The sequence below is a fragment of the Propithecus coquereli genome, unplaced genomic scaffold (genome assembly GCF_000956105.1).
Source record: "Propithecus coquereli isolate 6110/MARCELLA unplaced genomic scaffold, Pcoq_1.0 Scaffold316, whole genome shotgun sequence".
In the NCBI taxonomy this organism is placed as follows: Eukaryota; Metazoa; Chordata; class Mammalia; order Primates; family Indriidae; genus Propithecus; species Propithecus coquereli.
In genome coordinates, this window is record NW_012148797.1 from 1,158,923 (window position 1) to 1,171,523 (window position 12,601).

The window sequence follows — 12,601 nt, forward strand, 5'->3', positions numbered from 1 at the left end:
GTGTGCTTGGTCTGTGGCCTGGGATAGAGTCCACAGTGTGCTTTTCCAAACTGTTTTTTGTGGGTTGTAGGTTTTTGGGAGTGGGAGAGTTCCCTATAAGGCTCAGCATTTCTTAGTTTTTTTTGTTTTGTTTTGGTTTGAATTTGGAAAGATGATCTTAAAGAAGTGTGGTAGGATTAGGGGACATTTGTTCAGGCCTCAGCCAGTGTCCTCTTGTATTCAGTTCGATTCAGGCAATAGTAATCGAACGCTTTCTAAGTGCAAATCACTGTCCAAGGCTCTGAGGACATAAAGAGGGATATGATGTCAATTCTGGACTGAAGAAGTTCACAGAGGAACGCAGACTTCACTACAAGTGAGGTTGGGAAAATTACCATTTGTCCAAATAAAGAGGAGCCTGGAGTAGGGAATGATCAATTCTTGCTGATGGAGTTGGAAGCAATAGAAGAGCTTGGCCTTAGAGGTCACTCTGCATTTCCATGGCTAGGGACGAGGGAATGGAAGAAAAAGCAGAGTAAAGGCTTGCTATAGCCAGGATGCTGTCAAGGTTACGAGATACGTGGGTGTTTGGGTTGGCTGCCTGAGTTAAAACTCTGGTTTTGTCGCATTCAGAAGCTATATGTCCTTAGGTACATTGTGTACTTCTCTCTGCCTCAGTGGCCTGACTTGTCAAGTGAGGAAAATGATAGTACCTATTTCACAGACTTGTCTGAGGATTGAATGAGTTAATACATGTAAGTGCTTAGAATAATGTCATGCATATAATAAGGGCTTAGAAAGTACTAGCTATTCTTATTCTAGAACATTCCATATAAATCTTGTGCCAATATCTTTTTGGCACAACATACTCCTTACTTTGCTGTTTATGTGCTTTTCTAATGAGTTCGTTTCTCTGACCTAAGTTTCTCCATCTATCAAAAATCCTACCCATTCAGGACCTACCTTAAACACCACGTGTGACTTCCAGACAAACATGAGTAACTCACTGCAATCCACACGCATTGTGGCAAGTTTCTGGAAGCTCCCCTTCTGAAACTTGCTATTAACTAAGGGTACTACCAACCCTCCAGAGTGAGTCATGAGGTCTGGGGAGTGACAGGATTTCCCTTCCTTCTCCCTAGAAGGCAGTGCATGCACCAGGGGAAAGGACAGGTTTAACTTCCTGCTAGTCCTAGATTTCCATGACAGATGATAGCAAGACAGAAGGAGCAAGACAAACACTAATATCTGATGGTCACCTGCACATGCCAATGTTTACATAACTGAGTCTGAAGGCCATTGCCACCTTTGTGAATAAGCCAGGACTCAACACTCTTCATGAAGCTCCCAAGAACATTCTGGGCCAGTCTATTTAAGAATGGAAAAGGGCCTTATTTCCTCAATTTTGAAAATTGTTCACAGATTGAGCCAGAGAAGTGATCTAACCTGGATGGAAGATTCTCAAGGGGTCAACTGAGTCAGAGGCCAACATAGGATATAGAGTCAGGCTGTTGGATAGAAACCCCAAAATTTGACGGGGAATGCAGGGATGAGTGGGAAGAAGCAGGCTTTTCCTATTTGCTGTTTGCCTATTAGTTGGGAATAAATTGGTGATTGCAGCTCATGCGTCCCCCTGCCACTGTGTTAGAGTCCACTGTTAATGCAGTGCTAGGCACAGAGGTTCGGGGCTGAACACAGAAGGACCAGAGCTGCTTTTCCACTTCAGCTCTCTCAAGCCTGGAGAATCTTGGCTGGGAGTATGGGGGAAGGGAGGACACGGCCCCAGCCACCCACCATGCCATTCCTGGGTTTTGATTAAAGAGGAAAATATTGGCTCTGACATTCTCGATTTGCAAGATCCAAATGTATTTTGACTTTTTAGAAGAACTAAGGGCTCAGGTTTCACGGGAATGATCCTGCTTAGAACTTCTGACTCAAACTTAAAGCCGTTCGGCTTCTCAGTAGTTGAATGCACCAGCAAGCGCAGTTAGCAAAGTGACATTGCTATGGCTGCGAGTTGCACAACAGCATAATGTCAGCCTTCTGACGGGGGCTGGGTTGTTGTGCAATGCTGCTTGGAACAGAAAGGTCACACACGGAAACCTGTCCAATGGTTCTAAGAATTTTATATCTTTATAAACATTCAATGTATTTCTTTATGTGTTGGGACCCAGGCCTTCCAAACCCCTGATTTGTGTTTTTGCAGAAATCTCAGGTCAGGCAGTGAATTTCCGGTTGACAAGTAAAGTTCATTCTAAAATATCTCCCAGTGAAACAAGAATATGGCATCTTGAGTGGGGGAAGAGTTTCCCAGGAGTTCCCTGTTCACTGCATCTGCCCTCTCCTGCCAGCCACCTACCCACAGCCCCTTCCTTAATGCCGAGTCTGGGGTAGCTGAAATCAAAAGCCCCCGGGAGGCAAGGTGGGTAGACTCAGGCAGGATTTCCCACGCCCTCCTCCTAGCAGGGAATAGAAACGCATTCCAGCATGCCTGGTACAGGACTGCGGCACCTGCAGTCCCTCGTCCCAGGATGAACCTAGCAGACAGCGTGGATGGGAAGCTGCCACTTCTCTCCCTGGCTCTGGGAAGAGATGAGTCATGAACACGAGAAGAGGACAAGCAGTTGGCTCACCAGACCTAAAGAGATCTCTCTGGATACTGTTCCCTCCAGAATGAAAGAAAGATGGCTCCGCATCTGACAAGTGCTCAGTAGCAACAGGCTATGGGGTGTGGCTCTTCCCTACTGATCTTTTCCTTTATCCCTTTGGTTGTTATGCTCAGTGCTGGTATGTGTTTACCAAGGATCCACATGTGAGTAGTAATTTGGTAAAGAATCTCCTTTATGAAAAGGAGAACTTTCGTAAGAGGGCATGGTGGCCCCCTTAGGAGCATCTGAGAAGAAAGTTTTGCCCCCTTTTGAATTCCTAACACTGACATTCAATTTATTCAGTTTTTTTTTTTGACTTAAAGGTGCGTGTGCGTGTGCGTGTGTGTGTGTATGTGCGCACGCGCGCTTCTGCACGTGTGTGTGGTCTAATTCAGAGGGTAAGAAGAAATCCTGAGGCACTGATGAAGTATGAACAAATGTACTTCAAAGACTAAACTGGATTCTAAACTCAAATGAGAAGAAACTCTTCATTTAGGGAAAATCGGGGAGGAAAAGGTATCAAATCTAACTGTTAGCATGTAATAATATTTTGTCAGGAGTTTTTCCCTCATTTCTGTTCAACTACAGAGTTTCAGCTAGCATTAATCTTCTAATCAAAAGAGAACAAATCTATTTATAATTGACATAAATGATAGGCCTATTTATAGTTCTCTTCGGTGTTCCATGTTTCTCTGTGGGAGATCTTCCCTGAAACAAAAGCCTACTTTTTGAAAGCAACTATGTTCCAGGGGCAGCCTTGATCATTTCTGGTGCCCGAGAGATGGATTTAATTAGCCTCCCATCCCGACTCATGGGATGGCGAAATGTGGCAAGTACTGACCAATAATACAGCAATTCCTACTTTTGCCCTTGTAATACAGCCCACAGAAATCATACATGACCCTGAAAGAAATGGCAGTCCCCAAGCACCACAGGAAGATGCATGAATGCCATCCTGGCTAACCCACTTTCAACTTCAGAATGTACTCTGGCCCAGCTCTCTTTCAATTCCAACAACGCTTCGCTCAAATTATCTCTAGAAACCAGTAGCGGGCCTTGAAGCTCTGAGAATTTTGTGATGATTTCATAGGCATAATTTCACCTGTTACTCACAAAAAACCCTTTTGGTAGGCAGGCAGGGCTAACTGTACAGCGTTTACAAGGAAGAGAATTGCTTGCAGGTACCAAGCTTCTAACCCAGCTAATCCCTGCCTCTTCAGAACGTCCAGGTTTCCTCACCTCATATTCAGAACTCTCTTTGATACCCAATGTTGTCTTTCTGGTAGCAAAATAAATATTATTTGACTGCACTCACAGTGGGATTTCTGCTTAATTCAGAAAAATGTCTGTTTTGAGGAATTCTTATGCTGAAAGAAAAAGAACCAATGGTGCTTGTATTCTCTGCATTGGATCCTGTCTGGACTGGGGAGACAGAGGATTAGATGGGAGGGGAACCTCATGACTCCAGGTAGAATTTGGATGTGTCATTGAACTTGAGTCAGAAAGATTGGCCTTTTAGGTTCACAAAAGGAGGGATTCTTTCATGACTTAAAATCAAGGTAGCTTGTTTGTACAGTATTTCTGGCCTCTCTCAGGCTATAGAGCACATCCATACCTCCTTGTAGCCAAGGACCCAAGCAAATACAGTGCATGAAGGTGACAGATTCTATCTTCTAAACATAAGTGGAAGACTTCATAAGACTCTATATAGAGAGAGGAGAATGAAAATTCTTTGTATTCATTTGGAATTTCTTTTGCTTTTTGAAATAGAGTCTCACTTTGTTGCACAGGCTAGAGTGCAGTGGTATCCTGACAGCTCACTGCAACCTCACCTCAACCTCCTGGGCTCAAGGAATCCTCCTGCCTCAGGCTCTGGAGTAGCTGAGACTACAGGTGTGTACCACCATACCTGGCTAATTTTTTTCTATTTTGTGTGTGTGTGTAGGGGGGGAGGTTGGGGGTCTCGCTATGTTGCCTAGGCTGGACTGGAACTCCTGGACTCAAGCGACCCTCTCGCCTCTGCCTCCCAAAGTATTACAGGCTTGAGCTACCTTGCCCAGTCTCATTTGGAAATTCAGTAAAATGTTTTGAGATATGCCATGTGCAGGAAGGATAGGAAAAAATAAATACCATTTTTATATATTATTATTTACTCTAATGCTATAGATTTACAATGATTATTCCTGTATATGGGTAAGGGTTGTTTTCTTAACCAGATTGAAGGTAACCTTAAGGAAGACTTTTACGTTACTTTTTGGGAACATGTTCATTAATATTAATTGTCTCTTTCTTGTTTCAGCTTTCTATTGGTTTCTAGCATTATGCTAGGTACATGGTAGTCCATAAAACATTGCCAAATTTAATTACATTAAAAAGAGTGACTTTCTTCTTTTTGGCCAATATTTAATAACTGGTCATTCCAATCAAAATTCACTAAGCTGGATCTGTTTCTGGAATCTGAGATTTAACTCTATAACCTTGTGACTTGACGGTCCTTCTGCAGGGCAAACAGAAATGAAAGCCCCTTTCTAGGTACTCAGAAACTTTAGAAGTTGGCACTTTTGAATGCAGCATGCCGAGCTCTTTCTGTTTCATTTTTTTCCATGGTATTTGTGCTCTTTCTGGCATTGGCTCAATCCATTGTTTTAGCTGGGCCCCCAGGAATAGATTGACTCCTGTAATTCTAACACAAGTTGAGCATACTAAAGGATTTGCTGATGCTCCTTACAGTGTTTTAATCTGGAAATCACAGCCAGCTTCCAACAAAAAGGATCATGTTCTGTTTACCTAAATTCCCTCAGTGGTTTTCTTTAGATACAGCATTTCTCACTCCCTCCTTGAAAATGCCTAAAAGTCCATGGAGGCGGACTCAGCCATGTCTGCATTTCAAACGACTTACTACCTTCTTATGGGCACAAGTAAGTAATCTAGGCCTGTGGACTAAAGAAAAATGGATAACTTAATTAATTCCATGCAAATATTGACTGCACTGTGTATGAGGGAGTAAGTGGAATCTTCTAGAGATTAATAGTACATAGCCGTCGCCTTCGAGGAGCTTATAGTTAAGCAGATGGTATAAGACATGAATACTCACCCCAAAACACAAAATAAAACAGATTATAAGTGCTGTAAAAGTAGTATTACTGCTTTCCTCCTTCAGAGGAACGAGAGCTGACATCTGGTAGAAGATTTTACAGAGGAGGTGACATTTGAGAGAAGAACAGGAGGGAAGTCCAGGAAAATAAAACATGCGGTAATAAGTCATCTAGGTTGGATGCTGGAATATGTAGGGGGCATTTGAAAGCTCAGTGAGTAAATTGAATCAATGTCTCAATGACTAAAACAAGTCATGTAAGGGAGTGGAATGGGCCAGTGCAAGTGAGTAGGGAGTGGTGGGGGTTTGGGTAAGGCAGAAAGCATGTGTCAATATGAAGGGGACACTCATTTAGTAAATACTGGCAGATAATTCAGGTTTTTGTAAAAACACTGTATTTGCCAAACAAAATAGTTATGAAGACTGGATACAACTTACAGACTGCCAGTTTGTGACCTCTGTTGTAGGGAAACATTAGGAAATGCAATTGGAAAGTCAGATGGAGGCCTTATATAAAATGCCTTACTGTCAAATTAGGGAGTTTGGACTCAATTTACTTAGCCCTGGATGGTCACTGGAAGTTGTTTAGAAAAGGGATAAAGTGATTAACTGTGCTTTAGAAAGATTAATCTCATGGGTGGGATGGCTGGTGTCAAGGAAGAGTGAACACAGAGCAATCATTGAGGAGGCTGTTGCAATAGTTTTGGTGAGTAATGAGGACCTAAATATTGGGACCGGAAGGATCTTCCAGTGAACTAGAAACAGCTGTTGTGGACTTGGTGCAAAGCAAACTATAATGCTGCAACTCACTTTGTCTGAAGAGTTGAGTTTGATGGTCTCCACTGTCCTAGACACTCCAGGTGATTGCATAACCCATCTATTGCATTGGCTGGGAACCTGGCCTTTCCTGCGTCACAGGTCACTGGCCAAAAACTCCACTTGCTCTTGAGGAAATATCCCTTTGATGATGTCTAAATTATTGAATGTTCAGTTTTCCAGATCTGAGTTCTTCCTTCACTGGGAGGACTTGATTGTCTTTTAAATTCTAGCTGAGCTGTACCCTTGGTGTGCTTGAGAAGAGCTATAGAGTTCTGTAAAGTTTGTTTCTTATTCATATGAATCAGTGGCACTTAGGTGGTGAATGGGTGAAAACGCAAAGGCAATAAATGCATGTTGAATTCAATGGTGTATGATTAATATCCAAAGAGATCTTGCACCTCTGAAGCAGGGGTGGCATGGGGCAATGTACGCCAAGGCCAGATGGTATAATGAATAAAGTAAGCCTGAAAGGCACTGAAGTGAGCCAGAGGGACACACACCCCACATAAAAGGTTCAGGCCAAAAGCTCCCACCCAGGAATGCAGGCCCAGCCATGCTAGATTGCCCATTTTTTAAAAGAAGCTGTTAATCTTTGTTTTTATGTACAATTTCTTGATTTTTTATAATTCCAAATTTGAAAAATATATTGGGTGGACCAAAAAAAACATGTCTGTGGGCTAGATTCAAGTGGGGTGAGAGTGAGGACTGGGGACAGACCCCATTTTGTGACCTCTCTTTTAGAACATCAACTCCGAGAGCATAGGGCTGTGCTTGCCTCATTCCTTTCATCATTAGTGTTTGGCTAACCAGAAGGTACTCGGTAGATGGTGTGGACTGCGATACTATTGGGGAGAAATATTTCCATGTGACTCAAGCTTAGGTTTTATGATTGTATATCATGGGACCTCGCACACTAGAGTGAAACCTTTTTGAAGGCTTATCTTTCCTTGGGTATTGCGAAGCAGCTGATGATTTTGTAATTAAATTGGTTAGTGCTATAATATTACTTCTACACATTTTACTAAAGCACTGAACAAATGTAACAAGAGAAGAATGCTAACAAAGAAACAAAAAATAAGCTCCATATCCAGTCAGATTTCTTAAAGGATTTTAGAGATTTCCATGAACAACAGTAAATGTTGGTTCTGGAAAAAGTCTTAGAGATTATCTCGTCAACATTCATTCAATGAGTAGAGTGCCAAAGAATCAGGGATCTCATTGTATTAAAATAATGTGGATTAACTCTAAACAATTCAAATATATGATTTTTGTCTAAGTCCAATACCACCTTATCTTAGTCAAGAACATAGTTGAGAGGTAGCATGTACTTAAAGTTCAAGGAAAATACATGTGAAAAAATGTGAAAACTGTATGGATGATATTTTTTTCCCCTGTAAAATTTGGGAAAAGAGATCACAATTATCCCATTTCAGAGGTAGAATGTCTTGGTTCATTTTAATATCATCGTTCCAATGGCAACAGGTTTTGAGACCCAGAGGACTAATCATCAAATTTACCAAGTTATTTAGTGGCAGAGTTCTGAGTAAATCCAAGATTTTCTAACTCTTCAATCCAAAGCCCTCCCTTTTTTTCTAGTGTCATTTGAAGGAACAGAAGTTACAAATTGGCCTTCTCTCACTTTTACCTGCTCTGCTGTGGGACAATGTCCTTCTTAAAAAGCATGTCCTTCATAAGATACACAGACCTTCATTAAGGGCTCAGTCTGGGGAACTTGAGTTCCAGAATGGGCTTAGTGAAGGCTGGAAGCCAGCTGTGTCTCTTTGAAAAGCAGTTTTCAAGTTTACCCTTCACCTTCCGATAGGTGACAGAAATATGCTTTTCTCATCTTAAAACCATTTCTCTAAAATCCCAATGGGGACCCTAATGGAACCAATCAACTTGGACCTACAAGAAATAATATTAGAACCTGGCTGAGCATGACAAAGGCAGCAATTTGATATGAGTAAAACACACATTTGTCCACTCCATGCAATTAGAAATTATTATTATTTTTTTTTGAAGCACTCTTGCTTGGCTGTTCTTGAAAAATGTAACTATTGAAAAAGAAACTGGCAAGATCTTAAGTACTGGAGCTCAGTTCCTGGCCCCAGTGATGGGCTTGGAAATTGCAGCCACAGCAATTAGGAGTTCCAATTTCCAGTTCACAGAAGGTCAGGCAATGGGGTTATCCTTGGAGCAGTTCTGTAATTCCTCTGAGGAAAGGCTCTACCAACTTGAGGGAATCAGAACTTGATACAGGTGAATCAGCACATATATTGTTAATGACCACAAGCAAGTTTGGCCCCAACATCATTTTTCAAATCTTCTATGAGAGCTGAGCTCTGGCTATTTTGTATTCTCTCACTTATCAGATGAGAGCCACCAATTAACAAGTACTTGTTAGTTCCTACTATTCTCTAGACTTGGGCTTCTCAAACCCTAATGCACATACTAATCCTCTGAGTATCTGGTTAAAATGCAGATTTTGGTTTAATTGGTTTGGGGTCAGGGCCCCTGACTCTGCATTTCTAACAAGCTCTCAGGTTGCTTTAAGTAGCAACGCTCTGGATCTATCTTCACACACTAAGCTCTATTTTTCCTAAGCAACACTGATAGTGCCCCTTAGAATATTGGTTAATCAAACCAAATCTACCCATTATAAACAAGAGAATGTTTATTGCCACAAAACACTTTCCATAGCCATCAGTCAAATCTGGTTTCTTCTAAAAGATAGACTTCTCTGTTCTTTATTATCACTGTTGTTTGTTATGTGTGAGGAGCATCAAAATCATTTATCTTGATTGAAACCAGTCACTACTGAATAACTTTAAGACACTAAGTGGCTAGTGTCTACATCAGAACCAACCAGAAATAAGTCTTGCTGTATCCTCAGCTTTTACATCACGGTGCTTTTGTGCAATGTTACTGAACCCTCCTCTGACTTATCTGGCCAGAGACTTCCATAATTGCATGCAAAGCACTAATAATCTACAGAAATGCCAGCCAGATTTGTGGCACTAATACCTTTCACAAGTCTTATGATTCATATGACTCAGGGCCCACAGACTGTCTAATTTAAGGGAAGCCTGAAATTATGCCTATTGTATGTGTGTCATTGATCTTCTCAGAATTTATCCCCAAATATCTGTTCCATACTAGGAGGCAAGAATCAGCAAAAAAAAGAAATCTTTGGGGTGCCAAAAACATCTCTACACCAAATTGAGAGAGTGGAATTATAAGGTGAATGCAATTAACTGGCAGTTGCATCTATGCTGAAAACATAGTCATCCCTTTAATAGGGAACATTTGCTGTGCTTGACAAACTCATAGTCAAACGGCTGGATCCATAGGAAGGAACATGCTGAAAATGGTTTCAATATGATCCTGTTTTTTCACTCAATAGCCATTGATTGAGGGTGTCCAGCCAAAAACAATGAGAAAATGAGCCAACAATAGTCTTACCCTTTGACCATATTAGATATAGTTGCAGCTGAAATTTGTTATATATCTCAGGAATAACCAAGCATCCATATGGAACATATATTTGGCAGTGTGGCAGCTGATGAAACCAGGAAAAATTAGACAAATTATCAATCGCTCACTCCCAAATTACCCCAAAAAGAAATTAGATCCATTTTCAGTAGCTTTGCCTTCAAATTTCTTCATTCCATGAGTCACCACTACCTTCTGCCAAACTAAATATGTCTATGAACGGCTGGAAACTTTAATGGAAAGAAACATAAAACTCAAAATACGTAGGAAAATTTAAGCTTCTTCATGGAAGACCTTTATGGAAGACTAGCAAGTCAGGAATGTGTGGAGACAGAGACAACACATTGACAATACCTTTTGTTTTAGGTAGCTCCTGAGTTAATAAGCAATACAAAATACATAAACTGGTCAACCAGATGATATGACTTCAAATTAAAATTAGCTCTAAAAAAATTAGCACTTTACTTTTTCTTTTAAGCCTCCAATCCATCAAACTACTAGGGCTGATGAAGATTCAAACTACTAGGGTTGATCAGATTTGGGATAAAGAGACTTGATGATGTTGTCAAATGGGTGGTAGAAATTGGAAAAAAAAAGGTTTTTATGAATGGTTAAGAGCTTGAATTTTCAATGACTATTCTGACGTGGTACATAAAAAGAATATGTCATAGCAGTTCACTCTGAGTATTATGGACTGTAATTATGAGGACTACCTTCACGTGAGTTTATCAAGTTTAAGTTTAAAGAGTCCAGCTGTGCAAAAAGCTCTGGCCTGAGCATGAGGTGGCTGAATTATAGTCCTGGCTTTCCCATGAGCGTGCTTTGAGACCTCATGCACATCACGTTTTTTCTGGACCTTTATTCCCTCATCTGGGAAGTGAGAGAACTGGACCATATTGCTCTATATGGTTCTTCCCAGCTCTCCAATTCTTTGATTCTGCTTTGGCAAATAGAAACCACTTGTAGAGTTCTCTGAGGGCTGCTGCTCCAGCTGTTGCACACACCTCGGGCTGATTTGCCAGGATGTGCCATTTGTTGCATGCCTTCTCTTGCCTACCACTATTCCTTTTAAATAACTAAGAATAAGAAAGAAGAATCGAGTAGAGGTTCTCTTCTCAAAACTACTTCCATGGGTGGAAGCTATCTGTGAGGATCTAGTAGCCTTTGAAAATTCCCTGTTGACTAGAATCAGCTGACTCTCGAGCTGGGGCTTTTCAGTAGGGAAGCAGTGAAGGGGTCCCAAGAGGTGATACCTCAAGTAGACTTGTTAACTTTTTTATTCTGTTCCTTTAATCTCAGGTCCACAATGACAGCAGTAACAAATTGAAAGTTATGGGATATATTCTGGAGATTGGAAGAAGGAAATAGCTTTGGAATGATTTTTTCGATATCAAATCAAGGAGTTTTATTAAGTACCCCACACTGGGTGCTGTGCAGGACAGAAAAAAAAAAAACCTATTAAAACTTCATCTGTGTTTTTCTGAAAGAGCTCAAACTAAAATAGAATGAAAATTCCCAGTAGCAACAGTAACCAATATTTGATTGTGTGGTTCATAAATGTCATTACCATATCAAATGTTGTGTCTCTGGAAGCCACTGGATGTGAGGTGCTTGGGATAAGAAGAACCACATGGTCACTGGTCCATATGGTGATAAAACTCACAGTTTCAATTTCATCGAAGCCATGCTCAAATAAAAAAATTCAGTTCCCCTATGTCAGCCTGTGATAAGGAAGCAGTTTAGATGTGTGACTTGAGAGTGCAAAGATACTTTTCTGATTAGTGAGTACATTCCCTCTGCTGAACACTGCTTTTTGAGGCTAAGCAGAAATCACCAATAGCTGACTTGGGAGAACAGAAATCTTTTGCCTGTGAGTGATACCTCATTGACTACCTAACTGTCTCATGGGGAACAAACTCTATACACAAGCTCGGTGTGGTAAAACGATAGATTCCATCTCCTTTCTGCTTCCTCCAATGAGAGGAAATAAAAAGTGATACTGAATGAGCATTCCGAAGACCCATTAATTAACTCTTGGGTGGTCTAAATGTGAAGTGATATGTGAACAGGAGATACTAACATGCTTTTCTTTTTCATTAATAAGGTTGAGAAGTCATACTGCCAAATTACTTTTTATAGATTATAATTATTGCATCAAGTTTGACAGAAATCCCATCATTGAACTAATTGTAGGTCACTGCTAGGGAGATAAGACAAAAAGCATTCAATTCCATTCATTAACAGTGACATATTTGGATAGCCCTCTCAGTTTCCAAAGCCCTTCTACAGCTGAGCCTCAGAACAGCTCTGAGGTACAATATTTTTATTCCCCTCTTATGATGAGGAATGTAAGGCTCAAGGACATTAAGTGACTTTTCCAAGGTCACAGGGCTGTTCAGCAGGGGAGCTGGGTGAGGCTCACATGCAGAACTTCTGACTATTTCTGGGCAATCAAACGACTATGATAATGCTCAGATAGGAAACTCATAAGAAAGGAGGAGAAAAATTGTAGCCATTCCCTTTAAGTCAGGCTTTTTCACTTGTGAGGAATTGAGAGTTTATTTATTAT

General features: G+C 40.9%; 1 protein-coding gene across 1 annotated transcript in view; it reads right to left on the minus strand.

Annotated features, from left to right (window-relative positions):
* Window positions 1–12,601, minus strand: part of IGF1 (insulin-like growth factor 1 (somatomedin C)) — a 56,521-nt gene that overhangs the window by 29,407 nt on the left and 14,513 nt on the right. The gene's annotated exons all lie outside the window — the stretch shown is intronic.